At 30.2% G+C, this 15,757-nt stretch overlaps 1 long non-coding RNA gene across 1 annotated transcript; it reads left to right on the forward strand.

Moving 5' to 3' along the window:
• Nucleotides 1–8,308: 8,308 nt before the first annotated feature.
• On the forward strand, nucleotides 8,309–12,984 carry LOC112689276. Its single transcript, XR_003149116.1, has 4 exons — nucleotides 8,309–8,487; nucleotides 11,533–11,694; nucleotides 12,685–12,764; nucleotides 12,842–12,984. It is a non-coding gene; the product is annotated as an uncharacterized LOC112689276 (long non-coding RNA).
• Nucleotides 12,985–15,757: the final 2,773 nt, after the last annotated feature.

Genomic DNA, 15,757 nt, shown 5'->3' on the forward strand with positions numbered 1-15,757 from the left:
ATCACATTTGTCAACGTAAAATTATTGATTATATATGTTTAAAATATTTCATGTTCTTAGCGGATCAAAATAATTATCACGATGGGTTTCTTAATTTTATGTAAGTTGAGTCTGTTAAAAACATTTTGTCTGGAAAAGTTGCTCCGCTTATCAACATGCTGTTTATCCTGATAGCGATTTTTTTCTAGTTAGTACATTGAGGATGTTATTTGTGGAATTTTTCCACAGTTTTTGGTATTCTTCTTTCTTCTTCTCTTTCCATTTTTTCCCAACTATTTGTGGTCGGCCATCCTTGTCCTAAATCTCCACTCGTCTCGATTTTGTACATTCCCTACGCACACACACGGGCGGGTTTAAAGGGGTGGCTAAGAGGGCATTACCCCCCCTCCCATTGAGACTAAGCTATCTATTTTACAAAGCATGGTATTATTATATCGCACACCTATATCAAAACAGTAACAACTCAAAAAAACGCTTTTTTCAGGAATGTTGGTTTTGTTGGTGGTACCTTGGTATTATTCATTCAAATAAATTTACTTACATTGCCATCTGACGGAGAATATTAAAGATAAAGGTAAACTTGTTTTGTTGATTTATGTAATTTCGTTTGTAGAATCCGAATGTATGTTTAACTAAAAAAACCAACTTTTTGAGTTGTTACTGTTTTGATATGGATGTGCGATATATATTAATAATTATAATAAATTATCGTCAATAGTCATTGATGGATATGGTACCTATTTTATATATTTTTTTTATAAACAAATAGCTCATTTTTGTTGTTAATTATCTGTATTTATCTATATTTTAAAATGGTTTTAGATAAAAATTGATACCAATAATTTAACTATTTAAACTTTGTTGTGAAAAAAATGACTTACTTATGAGGGACTCAAAAACATATTTTGTAATTTAAAATTTTATATAGATTTAAAAAAGCAACTAACTAAATTCTTAAACCTCCATTAGCCCCTCTGGTTAGTGATAAAACCCACCCCTGCGCACACACCAACAGTTCTCATATCGTTCTTGATCGTATCCAATTATCTCTTTTTTGGTTTTTATTTTCCTTGTTTCCCTTCAATGTAAATTTTCATAACTAATCTTACTGTTTTTGTTTCCTCTCGCATAGTTTCGCAACTAGACTACTCGAGGTCTGTGCGCAAATCAAAATCTTGAGACCTCTTATCGTTATAAATTTTTCAATAGCAACTAAAAAAATTTAATTTTAACTTAAATTAAAATTTTTAGATGAGGAGCTATTTTTAAAATTTATAAGTTTGAATAAAATACGATTCTAAATACCTAAATAAATATGATAGTTTATTATTGAAATAAATAATTTACTCTAAAATATTATACCAAAAGAGAATTAAAAAATATAACATAATTATTATCTACCAACAATATATATATATATACTTAGGGTGTATTATTGGGCAAAAAAAAACTAGGTAGTTTACTAGAGTATACAATCATTAAAACAATTAGAACCTATACATTATTTTCATATAATTTTTTTATTATATTTATAGTATATTTTAAATATGAGAATATAATGAAATAACCTAGAAAGATGCGGAGCAAGGGGCATTGGTAAAGTTAGTAAATAACATTGGTTTCATTAAAATAAATTATATATTGATATATTCATGTCAATTATTGGACCTTTTGAGGCCCCATAATGTAGTATGAGGCCCGGGGCCTGTGTGCAATGCACACTCTGCACACCCAGTTTTGACGGTACTGTTTTCACCTCATCACATGCCTAAACCATCTCGGTCTATTTTCTCTAATCTTGTCTACTATCGACACTAAACCAGTTCTACCTCTCGTATATTCGTCCCTTATTCTATCTTCTTTAGTAACTTCACTCATCCATCTAAGCATTTTCGTATACGCAACACTCATACTCTGTTGTTTTCTTCTGTCTCCCGCCCAATATTCTGAACCATATGGCACAGTTGGTTTCACTACATTCCAGTAAAATTCACCTATTAGCATTTTTGGAATTATCTTTTCAGATAATGTTTATTCTAATCTAAATAAAGGTGCAATTTCAAAGAGCCAATGGGTACCCATCCACCCCTCCCCAGAAAATTTCTAGGGCTAAGCAATTGCATTAGGTAAATGTCGTTCACCACGCCACTGATTAATACGTTAATACGTCATCCACCCCAATAGTTATTTTTATATTTGATTGTTGTCTTATTATCTTACCAGATTCCCTGTACACCGATAAATCTCGATACCGTTTATGGTGATTATCACTTATCGATATCATATTCATGTGCACGAAAGAATTAGATATAAATATATAAGAGAAACGATAGAAAATTCTTGCATTATCCATTATTTTCCTATATTTTTATTCTATTTACACTCTAGGCTAGCAGGCCATTCAGCTTCCAGGCCACCGGGATTTTTCCCGATATCCCGGTGGGCCATTTTGCCCCTGATTTATGCTGTGCAGTATCAAATTGCTCTGCATAATGATGATCCTTTAGTATACTTTTTTTATTTATTTCGTATGGTTTTTAACACAAATCAACTTAACTATCAAACTCTAACTAAAATATAAACTAAAACAATACAAAACATGATAGAGATATGAATCTATAAAGGTATAACTTATAATAAAACTATAATAAGTCGAAAATCATAAATAATAATAAAGGTGAGTCGTTCTTGCGATGTGGGTTCATCAATAGATGTCGAGGTTCGTAATCCAGGTAATTGCTTCGGGTGTCACTGCATGCAGGCCTTCAAAACCTTGGTTGAATTTTCTACTTTGGCAATCAACTACTATATGATTTATTGTTTATTCCCCATTTCCGCAGTCACATACTGGGTTATCTTGGAACATCCACTTATTTAGGAGGTAACCACACCGACCATGACCTGTACGCAGTCTATTTAACGTGGACCAGGTACAACGAGGAAGATTAATTCCTAGAACTCCATTATTAGGGTCACATAGTAGCTTATATTTGGTGGTGTAAAGCTTGCCCATTTCTTTCACCATTCCTCGGCGCTATCAAACCCTAAAATTATCAGTGTTCTGGCGTGCTCAACAAGTGGGCTCTTGGATTTTAATCGTTGATTAAGTGTTTGAAGCATCATCTGGTATAAAAGTGAACACTTGTAATCTACAGACTTCTTAATGGTTTTTACAAGTACATCTTTCCTACGAATATGTAGTAGTTTAATATTTGCTAGTGCCGGTAGCCATTACAGTGGTGTAGATTTAACTGTCCCGCTTATTACTCTTATTACGCTATTGAGCTGCGTATCTATTTTGCTTACATATGTGCTATTAAGCCAAACTTGGGACCCATACTCTGCTGTATTATAAACTAGGCTTAATGCTGCTACCCGTAAAGTCTTAGCATCGGCACCCCAGCCTGTTCCAGCAAGCATTTGTACCAGTTTAACCCGGGACCGGGTCTTTTTACTGAGGGTACTTACATGCTCATTAAATGTAAGCGAGCGGTCTAGTGTTATACCCAAATATTTAGGCAGATAATTATGTTTTATACTTATACCGTCAAATTCAACTTCAAGTTTGTCATGAGCTTATCTGTTGTTGAGGTGAAATGCACAAACTTCTGTTTTACTATGGTTTGGCTTTAGGCGCCAATTGTGAAAGTATGTTTTCATTAACTCTAGGTCTTTGGTTATGATTGCACAGCTGCCGTCTTTTAAATCTTTACACTGGAATGCTATTGTTATGTCATCCGCAAATTGGAACTTAAGTCCTTCTGTCATTGGGATATCGTACATGTATAGATTGAACAATGTTTGAGCTATGACTGATCCTTGAGGGAGCCAATTTTTCACTGTTCTCCACCTGCTCTCTTTATTACCTAAGTAAACTTGGAAACGTCAATTTACAAGGATTCCTTCCAAGAACCTCATTAACTTACTGCAATTGATAACCTTACTAAACTTGTACAGCAGTCCATGACTCCAGACCGTGTTATACGCAGCAGAGAGGTCAATGAAGGCTACGCTGGTTTTTAACTTCTTCTGAAAGCCGGTTTCAATTAGTGTTGTTAAGGCGAGGTCCTGTTCTTCGTAACTTCTGTTGTTTCTGAAGCCCGCTTGCTCTACCAGAATAATTTCATCAATATGAGGCTGTATTCTCTCCAGTATGAGTCTCTCCAAGATCTTGTATGGGATGCTTAGCAGCGAGATTGGACGGTAGTTTGCAGCCTCGGTTTCAGACTTTTCCGGCTTTAGAAGTGCGATAACTTTAGCCTTTTTGAACTGTTTTGGAATGTTTGTTGTGTCTAGTATGTCATTGTAGAATTTAGATAGCCACTTCCGTACTCTGGGACCAGCGTGTTTAATGAATCGGGGTATATCCCATAAAAACCAGCTGCCTTATTTAATTTGGTTTTGCTTAAGGCTTTATTAACCTCATCGAGCGTGAAGGGTGCACCAAACATTGTATGTTGTTGTAGTTTTTTCTTTTGACATCTAAGCTCTGCTTTTATGGTTCTACTGTGAACTTTGCATGATCGAGTTTTGCCCATCTCTATAATTCTCGATGCCACCTCATTTGCACTTAGAATTTCTTGTTTCTTCTTGCTATGACTGTGGTCTCCTAGTCTCTTCATCAGGCCCCACGCTTTATGACTCGAGTGAGTAAAGTCTAATTCCGTAGTAGTTTCACTCCATCTCTGTTTTCTTATAGTATTTAGCCTGCCAATGAGATCATCTGCTATTGTGCTGTTATTATTTTTCTAAAAATCTTCAAATAGTTTTGTACAGTCTTCATTCCAGCCAGGTATGTAAAGTTTCCTAAAGCCCCTAGGGATATGTTTACTCGCTACTGATTTGATAGCTCACACTAATCGATCGTAAGAGCTAGCTTTAGGCGGGATCCAAGAGATTATATGGTTTAGTTCGTTTCCATAATCGACTCAATTAGCCTTCCTAAAATTCTAACGTGGTTTAGGTAAGGATCAAATCTATGTGATTTGTAGTTCGTTGTTCAGCAATATCGGACGGTGCTGACTATACGGGAAATTTCTCAGGATGTGTCTCGTTACTATAGTGTTGTCGCTTAAGGAGATCTTAGAAGCTGTGCTCAAGTCCGGGGTATAGTCTTTTAACTACCTTGCTGACAGGAAAGTACCCTTAGCTTTGGCGTTATATATGAGTTGCATGTTGTGTAGGACTATCCATTCCTGAAGTTTGTTTCCATTAGTATCATTTTCGTCGTACCTCCATTCTAGACTGTGACTATTAAAATCGCCTATGTATAAGGCAGGGTGATCGAATGTTATAATTGTGGGGTCTTCCTTTGAGTGATAGGTGGCTTATATATATAAGCGACAGTCCCAATCCCTATGAGGGCTGCCAGTACGTGGCATCTTGGTTATCTTCGAAAATAATCCGGCACGTATCTATATATTCTTTAATATATGTGGCCACACCGTATTGTTTGTGGTGTATCGCTCTAAGTAGTAGGTATCCTTGTATGAATTCCCTTTTTCCTATATCCTCATCGTTTAATGTGTGGGTTTCTTGTAGTGCGATTACATCGACCCTTTCCTTATTCATAATTTTTGACAAAACTGCACATTTTGATTTTGAAATTCCTTCAATATTGAAGTGACACACCCTGAGGTCGCCACCAATACTTAGCGTTAGGTGGTCCTTAAATGGACTGTTTTTATTTGTCATCGCTGACAATGGCGTTGATTTGGGTTACTGGGTTTCAGCGCCTAGTGGTGGTATTGATGCATTAGTTTTAAGCCGAAATCACATATAACTAAACGCACGCAGAGAGGGCTACGAGCAAGCTACCACCATCCTCCCCTTTAGTATACTAAAATTGCTTAGTATAGAATTGGTTCCCGTGTAGAAAAAGTATTTTATTTAACTATGCCGAATTGGTTATGTCCCGTTTTTGAATATAAAAATTTCGGAATGGGGATCTTTGAACCCTACATCTCACCTGGATATGGTCTTGGTTTTGGTTAATTATTAAGGCTGCCATATATTTTGGTTTGAAAGATAAAATATTTTTAATTATTTTTAACATTAACTTATAGACAAATTCTTACAACATAAAAACTTCAGTTGTCTTCTATCAAAGATCGGTTTGAAATGACGAAGAAAATGAAATAATAAACCTAGTAAACATATGTTACCAGTAAAGATGATCATTTAGAAATTGCCATCATTCTCTAGTTATTATTGACTATTCCTGATGATGTTAGGCATTGTTGGATATATCGTAGTTGAATCCAGTGGTGCCGACTTATATTTTATTTGGTGGGGCAAAGTATAAAAATTTGTTTATGCCACTACCCAAAAAATTAGAGCAAAATAATGACAGGTTACATGATTGAATGATTATATTGTAAATTTAACCGTTATAAAGTCGTTCGCTTCGCTCGCAATTTATCACTCCAATTTCATCTATTAGGTAGGTATTATTCAGCAGTGACATATCCAGGGGAGTAGGGGGTTATAACCGACAGCCCAAACTATTAAATTTATTTTAGAATACAATTGTATATATTGTTAAATGTGCCACCTAAAACAGCACAAAATAATAATATAAATTATGATGGAGTAAAATGCCTCATATTTTATCATAAATAAATAATCATTCAGACTGAAAATGATAATTATAAATTAGGTATTAATTATTACCTATTTACCAGTCTTATTGCTTACCTACTTTATAGTGGTTTTAGAGAAAACACTTAATATCAATTTGAAGCGTATATAAATATAGGTTTAATTAATTAAATATTAAATACGTTATTAAAATTAAAGAAATGTAAAACAAAAAACAGTTTATTTTATTATTTAAACAACTAATTAAAAAAAAAGTTTCAAAAATGTTTCACTGGACTATTGGTAATCTAAGTAACTATCTTAAAATGTTTAAAAGATGTATTTGCATGCTGTATAATCACTTTTAAACACTGAAAACCGAGAGGCGTTTAGCTTCATCATGTGTGAGAAATAGATATAAATGTCAATGTACGTCTTTATACTTGATATAGTATAAAGACATGCATCGATAAGTGAATTGCTTTATCGCATCATAGTATTCTACCATCTACAAATCGACTGTCACCTAATTTATACATTCCTAAGATTTATTAACTAGAGTGTAATTTATCCATCCAACCCACCCCACACCCACCCAAACACTAGACACCCACCACCATAGTTAAATAAAGGGGCGAACTGTCCCATAAAAGTACGTGTTCGGCGATACTGGTAGTATCTAAATTTCTGTATTATTTTAAGCAATGTTGTAAATTGACACGACTGATCGAGCAGACTGCAGATAATTTCAACTATGTTATTATTCTATCGATTTTTCGATATTTATTTTTATTGTTTATAATTAGAGCAGAGGACTTGTAGCATTTGCATATTTTTTTTTGCAGTCACGAAAATAGCAGAGTGCGAAACAAATACGTTTCATGCTTCAATAAAGCTAATTTTAAAATTTTATTATGCATATAAATGCATATTTTGCGTTTTTCTAGTTTTAAGGGCATATTTATTCTATTTTATAGTTTTAGATGCATATTTTAAATAATTTATCATTTTATCAATATTTTTTCGTTGACGTTTTTAATTATTTTTATTTATACAACTAAAATAACGTTTAATTTAAAATTATTTTAAATTTTGATAGTTATATTAATACGGTTTTTGACTTTTCACAGATCCATCATGGTTTTCCTAAAAACACGTCTCGAGAGTTGTAGATTAGATTGATTGCCGGGTTATTGATTTTGTTTAAAGACAGATGAGATAATATTGTTCAATGCACAAAATATTGATACGAGAACGTCTGTCGCCAATATCGGACATATTCATAATTAATTTCAGTAATCACTGTGTTTCTCAACAGTTGACACTTGACCATACGTTCAATCACGTTCTATTAACTATTTATAATAAAAAATGCTTAAAGTTAGTATCCAGATAAGAAAACTCATAAAATAAACCCAATTAATTAATTGTAACTTGTAAGTTGTTAAATAAAGTTGTAAATAAAATGTATTCATTATAATAATTACCTACAGAAAAATTCTTATTTTTTGTTCAAAAAAATTAATTTTAAAATACATATTTTAAAAGCATATTTTGTATATTTAAGTGCATATTTGATGAACTTTTAGAGCTATAAGTCCTCTGCCCTACTTATAATAATTGATAATTGTGCATCGGACTTTGTACATCGTATAGTAACAGTCTGTAATAAAGACTGGTGTTTATACAGTATTTAATAAATATTTTTAAAAGTCGATTTAAACGAAATGCAATTAAATTTGACAACACAATGTTATTATTAATTGAAAAAAAAAACTTAATGACAGTAAGTTTTTTTTTTCATTTATAACGAATACTAGGAATGAATTGAAGAAATAAAGCAGTCCAAAATAACGCTACCGCGATCGACAAAATGAAGTCTACAAAAGATTATAGGAACTTATTATAGTAAGTATGATGTTATTGCTATCAATGGTAAAGATCGTCTTGTTAAAATTATCGCCATTGTTACGGAGAGTGTATGTTATTATGTGAAGAATGAAGAGCTTTGCGATATGTCACTAACATTTACAACAATCGGCCATGGAGGCTGCGACCGTTTTTAATGGTAGAACTTAAATTAAAATTTTCCAACATCGCATAGGAAACAATAATGGTTTACTCTATTTTGATAAATAATAAATAATTATTAATTTACTTAATATTTTAATATAATTGCAATATTTAGCAACATTGTCTTCTTTTTTAAGGAATTAACATCAATTACTAGTCAATTATGACAATTCCTTGCTAAATCAGGCATTTTCGTTGTTGAATAGTCATTGTCGACATTAATTATCATATTTTCTTGTAACGCATTTATTATTGATATGACACTATACAATTTAATGCTATTGTCGGTCGGTAGTGAATAATCATTTATTTTTAATACGTCACAAAAACGATATTATTTTTATAGCATTTTACTGTTTGTTTCAAAAAAAAAAAAATAAAAAAAATAATTGTATAATATTGTCTTACACATTTTAGTATTTGGAAAAATTAAGAAAATTAATTTTAATTTTGTTTGATTAAAAATTACTAACCTTAAAGTTATATTATTTAATAAAAATTTTATTTTATGTTCAAATATGTCAAAATGAGCGATCCGATTAATGTTTGGAGAAAATATTATTTTGGGAAAAATTAGAGTTTTGAACAGTTTGATATACACGGTGTATCAAAAGTCTTCATTCAATTTCAAAAATTTATAATTATATTAAAAATGAAGATATAAGGGTGAAATAAAGTAAAATATATTCTTAAAATAGTCAAGTTTTATTTACTTTGGTTACAAATGTTTAATATAACCTCCACCGGCCGCCCGATATACATCTATAGGGTAATCAAATTCTTCCTAAATGTTGCTGATAATTTCTAGTGTCGCGGCATTGACAGCATCTTTGATTCTGATTTTAAGCTCTTCCAAGTTTGTAGGTAATGGTGGTACATACACTTTATCTTTTATGTAGTCCCATAGAAAAAAATCACACTTTGTGAGGTCAAGGGAACGTGGTGGCCAGGGATGAACTTCGAACGAAAACGTCGAACATGCTTAATGTTTTCGTCAGAGGTACGAAATCGACCTGAGTGTTTCTGTGCACACAGACAACCACTTTCTTGGAACGTTTGGTGCCAACATCGAATGCTTTGTGCCGTAGGAGCTTCAGTTCCCTAAGTTCTTCGAAAATCATGTTGAACGGTTAATGCCGACTCGCACTTATTGAAACGTAAGACGCAAAACGCTTTTTGTTGCGGAGTCGTCATAACGAAACAAATTAACGGTTCCTAGTTCACTAACCATTGCAGTACTAAATTTATCAACTAGATAACTTAAAATAAACTTAGTTATCTAATCTTTCCATTAATACATCGGTCATTAACCTGTGATTAACCGTTGCCGAACTATATTAGTTCGTAATTGGATGAAGACTTTTGAAACACTGTGTATATTATAATATTAATTTGATTCATATGATTTATTACTAAATTTATTTTTGCATTTCGCACACAAAGTTTCATCAAGACTCTATAATTGGCGAACCTACCTTATATCTCTCCTAATATAATATCTTTCCTATAGCTTTAATATAGTTTACGTGAAACTAATAGAGTTATATTTTTCATTAGAAATAATAAGAACGCGATAAAAATGAAGTATACTCAAGGCCGGATTAAGGGGGGGGGGTCTAGCCGAGGCGGTAGCCCCGGGATCTTCTCGAGTACCCAAATGAAAGGGGCCCAAATAATTTTAAGCCGATACACATTTTTTATCATATTAAAATTAGTAGTTTTATAGACATATATTTTATATACCTATTAATTGTATAATTTTATAATGCAATTGACAATTTGTGAAATAGCTAAATAAATGTATTGTTCAGCGAGCGTAGCAAGTAGCTTTGTAAAGCATATTTTGTCAAAAGGGCTCATATAAAATTTCAGTCCCAGGGCCCAATAGGTGCTTAATCCGGTCTTGAGTATACTTTAGTATTTCGACTTGTGCAATGAACATTATTCATACTTTCATTAAAAGGTTAGGTTAGATTAGCAAATAACATGGCCGAACACTGGTCGAGGAAATCCGTCGCACTTCGAAAGCGAGTTTTCTCAATCCTCCAAAATGCCAAATATTTAGAACCAAATGACAATGCTACCAAATTACTAAGTACGCAGTTATCCATGACCGTTTTCCAACAATGTTTGCAACGCTTCATTTTCTACGTATTTTTTGTTATTTTTTTTTTTTTACAAATTGGTCCCATACGTCAACATCGCCTCTCACACACCGTTTATATACGTTCTGCTATTACATGAATACAAATTGCAATATTCAAAATGATCCTCAATACGAATTCTAGCACTATGAAGAAAATAGAACATTTTTCAAATATTAACATTTTAGCAAACATTTTTACCATGTATTATTTATTTTTATATTCCTACTTTCAAGTCAGTAGGATTACGAATCGTATAGATTATGCAGTTAAACTTCTAAACAACGAACTATTGCTGTAAGTGTTCTGATGAATTTTATTATATGTTAAACGGAAAATGTATCATATTAGTTATTTTAAAATATGAAATACTTAGTATAAAATCATTGTCCTAGAAATACGGTTAGCATAATATGTATTTGATTACTATTGTTTATATCGAAGTATAAAGATGGAATTATATTTATTAATATACTCGTAGTTTGTAAGCATAACACATATTTCGTTAGATATATCTTTGTTATATAATTGTGAATTTATTTTATATTCTCAACGAAAACAAAAAAAATATTTTTTATGGATTTTTCTTTCACTGGAAAGTACTTTTTGAATTAACGAATCGTTACAACAATAATAATAATAATAATAATAATACCACCACAAAAGTTTTCTATGCATTTTTGATTGAAAATTACTTTCATTGATTGATAAATACTAATTTCTTTTATTTCTACAGAGGATGAATGATAAATAGTACTAATTAACACGTCTGGTCATTGTTTTATTGTTACGTGTTGCTTATAAGTTATAACCGATCAGCGGAGCGTAGTGGTGTAAAAAGTTGATAGGGTGGCCGTGCAAATCTGATGAGCTACGTGATGGATGCTATGAATTTCTTGTGAGTATGTAGTACATTCTATGTACAATGTGTATATTTATTAGTGAGTATATGTGCTTAAAACTATATATAAGAAAAGGTAACTAAAAATGGTAAGCTTATATAAATTATTAACTAAATATTGCTGGAACAAAAATTAATTAATTAATGAACCATGGAATATAAATAACTCGCAGTAATACAACAATAAATATTTTGTGAGTATAGTAAATTATCGATTTTGATTCAACGATATAAATAAATAAATAAACTAATCTTAATCGACTAATATAAAAATTAACAAAACAACCAGCCAGCAAAAATAGAAATGTTAAATGTGATATGTGTGTTTGCTGATTGATCGTTAATCGTGAATTTGTGTAATTAAGTTATACTTATATTATGTACAATGGATAAAATGAACAATATGTCCGTAACCACAACGCGAACTTTATGAATAATACATTATGAATAAATGCAAAATTTTTAAAAGTTTTTAAACTATGGGTTTAATTTCTAAACACGTGTTAAAAGTGTTCGGAATTTTATATGAAACTATCATAAATGTACAACCAAGGACACGGTTTTATTTGTTTATAGTAGCCAACCCGTATTCTATTCTATGCTCTGAATACTGATATATACTGAATAAGTGCACCGAATCAATGTTGTATAAAAAAAACTAAGAAATTGTTTTTCTTTTTGCTTTTTCAATTTTTTTATTTAACTAACATTTTTCGGATTTTCTAAACTTTTATCTTTTTAGTAATATTTCTATTAATTTCAAAATGAATATAAATAAAACTTTTATAATTGATTCAAATTTATTTTAGATTTTACGTAGGTGTACCTTATGGTTTTAAGTATGTTTAAATTCATTATTGTGGAAGTGGTGGATAAATTGACATTTATGACATATTATGTTTTCGAAATAAGTTATAAATTACTCGAGTGTCTAAATAGTTATGAATTTACATGATAAACTCATATTTTGGTTTTATAATATTTCAGCTTGACAACTGAAAGCACTATAGGATGGCCGACTTATAAAAGACTGGGATAAAGACCAAAAAAAGAAGAAAGCTTGTTGAGTATATAAGAAAAAGTCACTAAGTCTTAATAAACTTGAATTTCAATGGTTTTATAAAAAAAATATCGGTGATTTTAGTTTCGAATGTGATGTATATTTTTATAAACATTTGCTTGTCGAAATTCGTTATGAAAATTCATCGAGAACTCGAAGTGGTTGCCATGGTTGTGAAAATTACGGCGTCGTTAGAGAGTTAAATATTTCATGAATATTATTGAAAACTCGACAAAGGTATGTTACGTATAAACATAATGTACATAAACATAAACAGCTAAATCAAATTTACCGAAAATAGTAATACTATATAGAATTTAGTAAATTTAATTTTTTTAATTTTTTTTCCTTTCTTATTTTTAAAAGTAATGGTGCGTAAATAATGCCATGGATTTTAATTTCATCAAAACATCAAAATATGTCTGTTTTTTCTTCTTCATAATTTAATTAAAATAAATTATATCAATAGTTTAATAAACCACATTTACTGGAATTAAGCATTAAGTACACTGTATTAATGAATATTCAAAAATTATTAAAGACCTTTAGAACGATTTTGGATTATTTTAATTGTATTATGACTCTTTAAAACTATAAAATTTGAATTTATATTTTAAAATTAAAAAATATTTACTTTTATATTTATAGTTTTGATAATTAACCTAATATAATTTTAAACTTGACTAAAGTAAAATATAATTTTTAGGTAGTAACGGATTAAAAATGTACATAATTATACACATCCCTTAGGATATATATAAATGAACTTTTATAAATTTATGCCTCTGTAATAGAGTTTTGTTCATTTTTGTAAAAATATGAGAATAGCCGCCGAGTAAAATTTTGGAAAGATGATATGAAAAATGTTTCGAATAAACTAGTTTTAGTTTTACGCTATAAATCACAGGTTAGTATAAGATGTCACCAAATAAATTCCGAGCTTTCTATTTGAGAGTGAACATTTATATATTTCTATAAAAAAAAAAAAAAATAAAACAAAATACTCGAATAAAAGTCGTTTAAGTGTCGGTAATAGTTTTACAGTATTAAATGATTTTTTTTCGGAAATGATATAATGTTATTACAAAAATTTCTATAATATTATTTTGCTCTACTCATCAAAAAAGTTTATATTTATTAAAGAAAAATTGTTAGTAACAAAAATATATTTATATATATGCATTTAATAAAACATTTGGCTAATTTTATTCATAAGTTAGGGAAGTCATTAAATCAATTTATTGAAACAAATTATTTATCGATCGTGTAACTGAAGTAGGTATTATTATTTTTTAGTATTTTTATAACTTGTACGAATTTACAAACAATTTATGGCTATTATTAATGATTATTCGAACCACTCTTTATCCTAAAATTATTAAACAGTTTTAATAATTATTTTACAATACGAAATACAGATCAAGATTTAGGAATTAAAATTAATTTTTTGGACGTATATTATTATACACGAATCAATTATAAACATATTGCATTTATATTGTACATATATAATATATTTTGATCGGAAAACAATGGTTTAAACAAGAAAAACTTACTAAGTATAATAATAATTTTAAAACAAAAAATAGTCGGCTTATTGGATTAGTTTTGAAAAACAATCAACATTGAAAACTTAATACGGGTATCTTTATCAGATTAACATAAATGTTCAACATTCTAAAACATTTTGGCCATGTATTCGTATAGTGGTGTAGTGATAAAATTTTAGAAAGATGAGAAAGGAAATAGGATTTATTTTTTGGTCCGGCAATTCTGCTCTTCGTTTTGTTTTACGTATAGAATTTCAATAAAATAAACCCACTCGGAAAGCATTTTTTTACTTAAGGTCTAGTATGTGAAGATAGAGTGGTAATCAACATCGATCGGAAAAATGATTCCAGTATAATGTACCGTTGGGAACGCAAGCTAGAAACATAGGTTTTTCGATACTATATAGTATATTCCCTGTCCGCTGAAAATTCTACTCTTTATTTTAAGACTATTGTTAATCAGTAGAACACCAGTAATTACTTAATGTCAATCCGTTTGCAACATTGGAATAATGTCGTTGTTCATCGGATTAAAATAGATTAATTTTAAATACATCGAACATTAAATCAATTAATACCGTATTAATGAGTACTAAATTATTATGCTGAATTCGTAGAAACAAATTGATTCATTGATGATGTATAATTATAAAATTTTCTCCGGCTATTCATACGATAGTAGGAAAAATATAAAGAATTAATGTGTTATCATAACCTAAATATTATAAAATCGATACTTGCACAAATTCGACAAATAGTTTAAATAATGTGGATGAAAATCCGTAAAGAGTGAAATTTTTTGTTTGGAGATTATAATATTATAGATACAAAAACTCAGTCATGTAGAATATGTTAAACTCGTATAATCGGATTTTTGTTGGGTTCTAAAAATGTGATTAATATTAGTTGATAAATTTACAGAAACATTTATTTTGATAGCTGATATAATTTAATATATGAGTACACATACACGAACATAGCATACATGTATGCTGTCCACTCTAACCAAATATACATAAACATTGATGGAAGGAATTTTTTTTAATGTTATATGATTATTATTGTTTTTATAATCATAAATTATCGTCAAATTATTATTATTATATATATTGTACATTAATTTTATTAACATGAAACTAATAAACTACTTGTGGTTATTAAGATTCTTATATAGTTATATATATATTAGGGTGGTCCTTAGTTATAGAGGTTAAAAAAAAAATTGAAAAATTTATACTCGTGGGCTCGAAATTTTGTTTGGTATATTGACAAGATAATTTTGGTAAAATTTGAATTTGATAAGTCAACCCCTTCACGTGCCTCAAAGGGGTTAAAGTTGTATGCTAAGGGGGGTGAATTATACATTTTCACCTGTAATGTCTTAAATTCTAAATTTAGACCATATATGTATAGGACTATTTTTATAGTAATGAATATTTACTACAAAAAA

Source organism: Sipha flava, unplaced genomic scaffold, assembly GCF_003268045.1.
Source record: "Sipha flava isolate LNK unplaced genomic scaffold, YSA_version1 111_pilon_pilon, whole genome shotgun sequence".
Classification (NCBI taxonomy): Eukaryota; Metazoa; Arthropoda; class Insecta; order Hemiptera; family Aphididae; genus Sipha; species Sipha flava.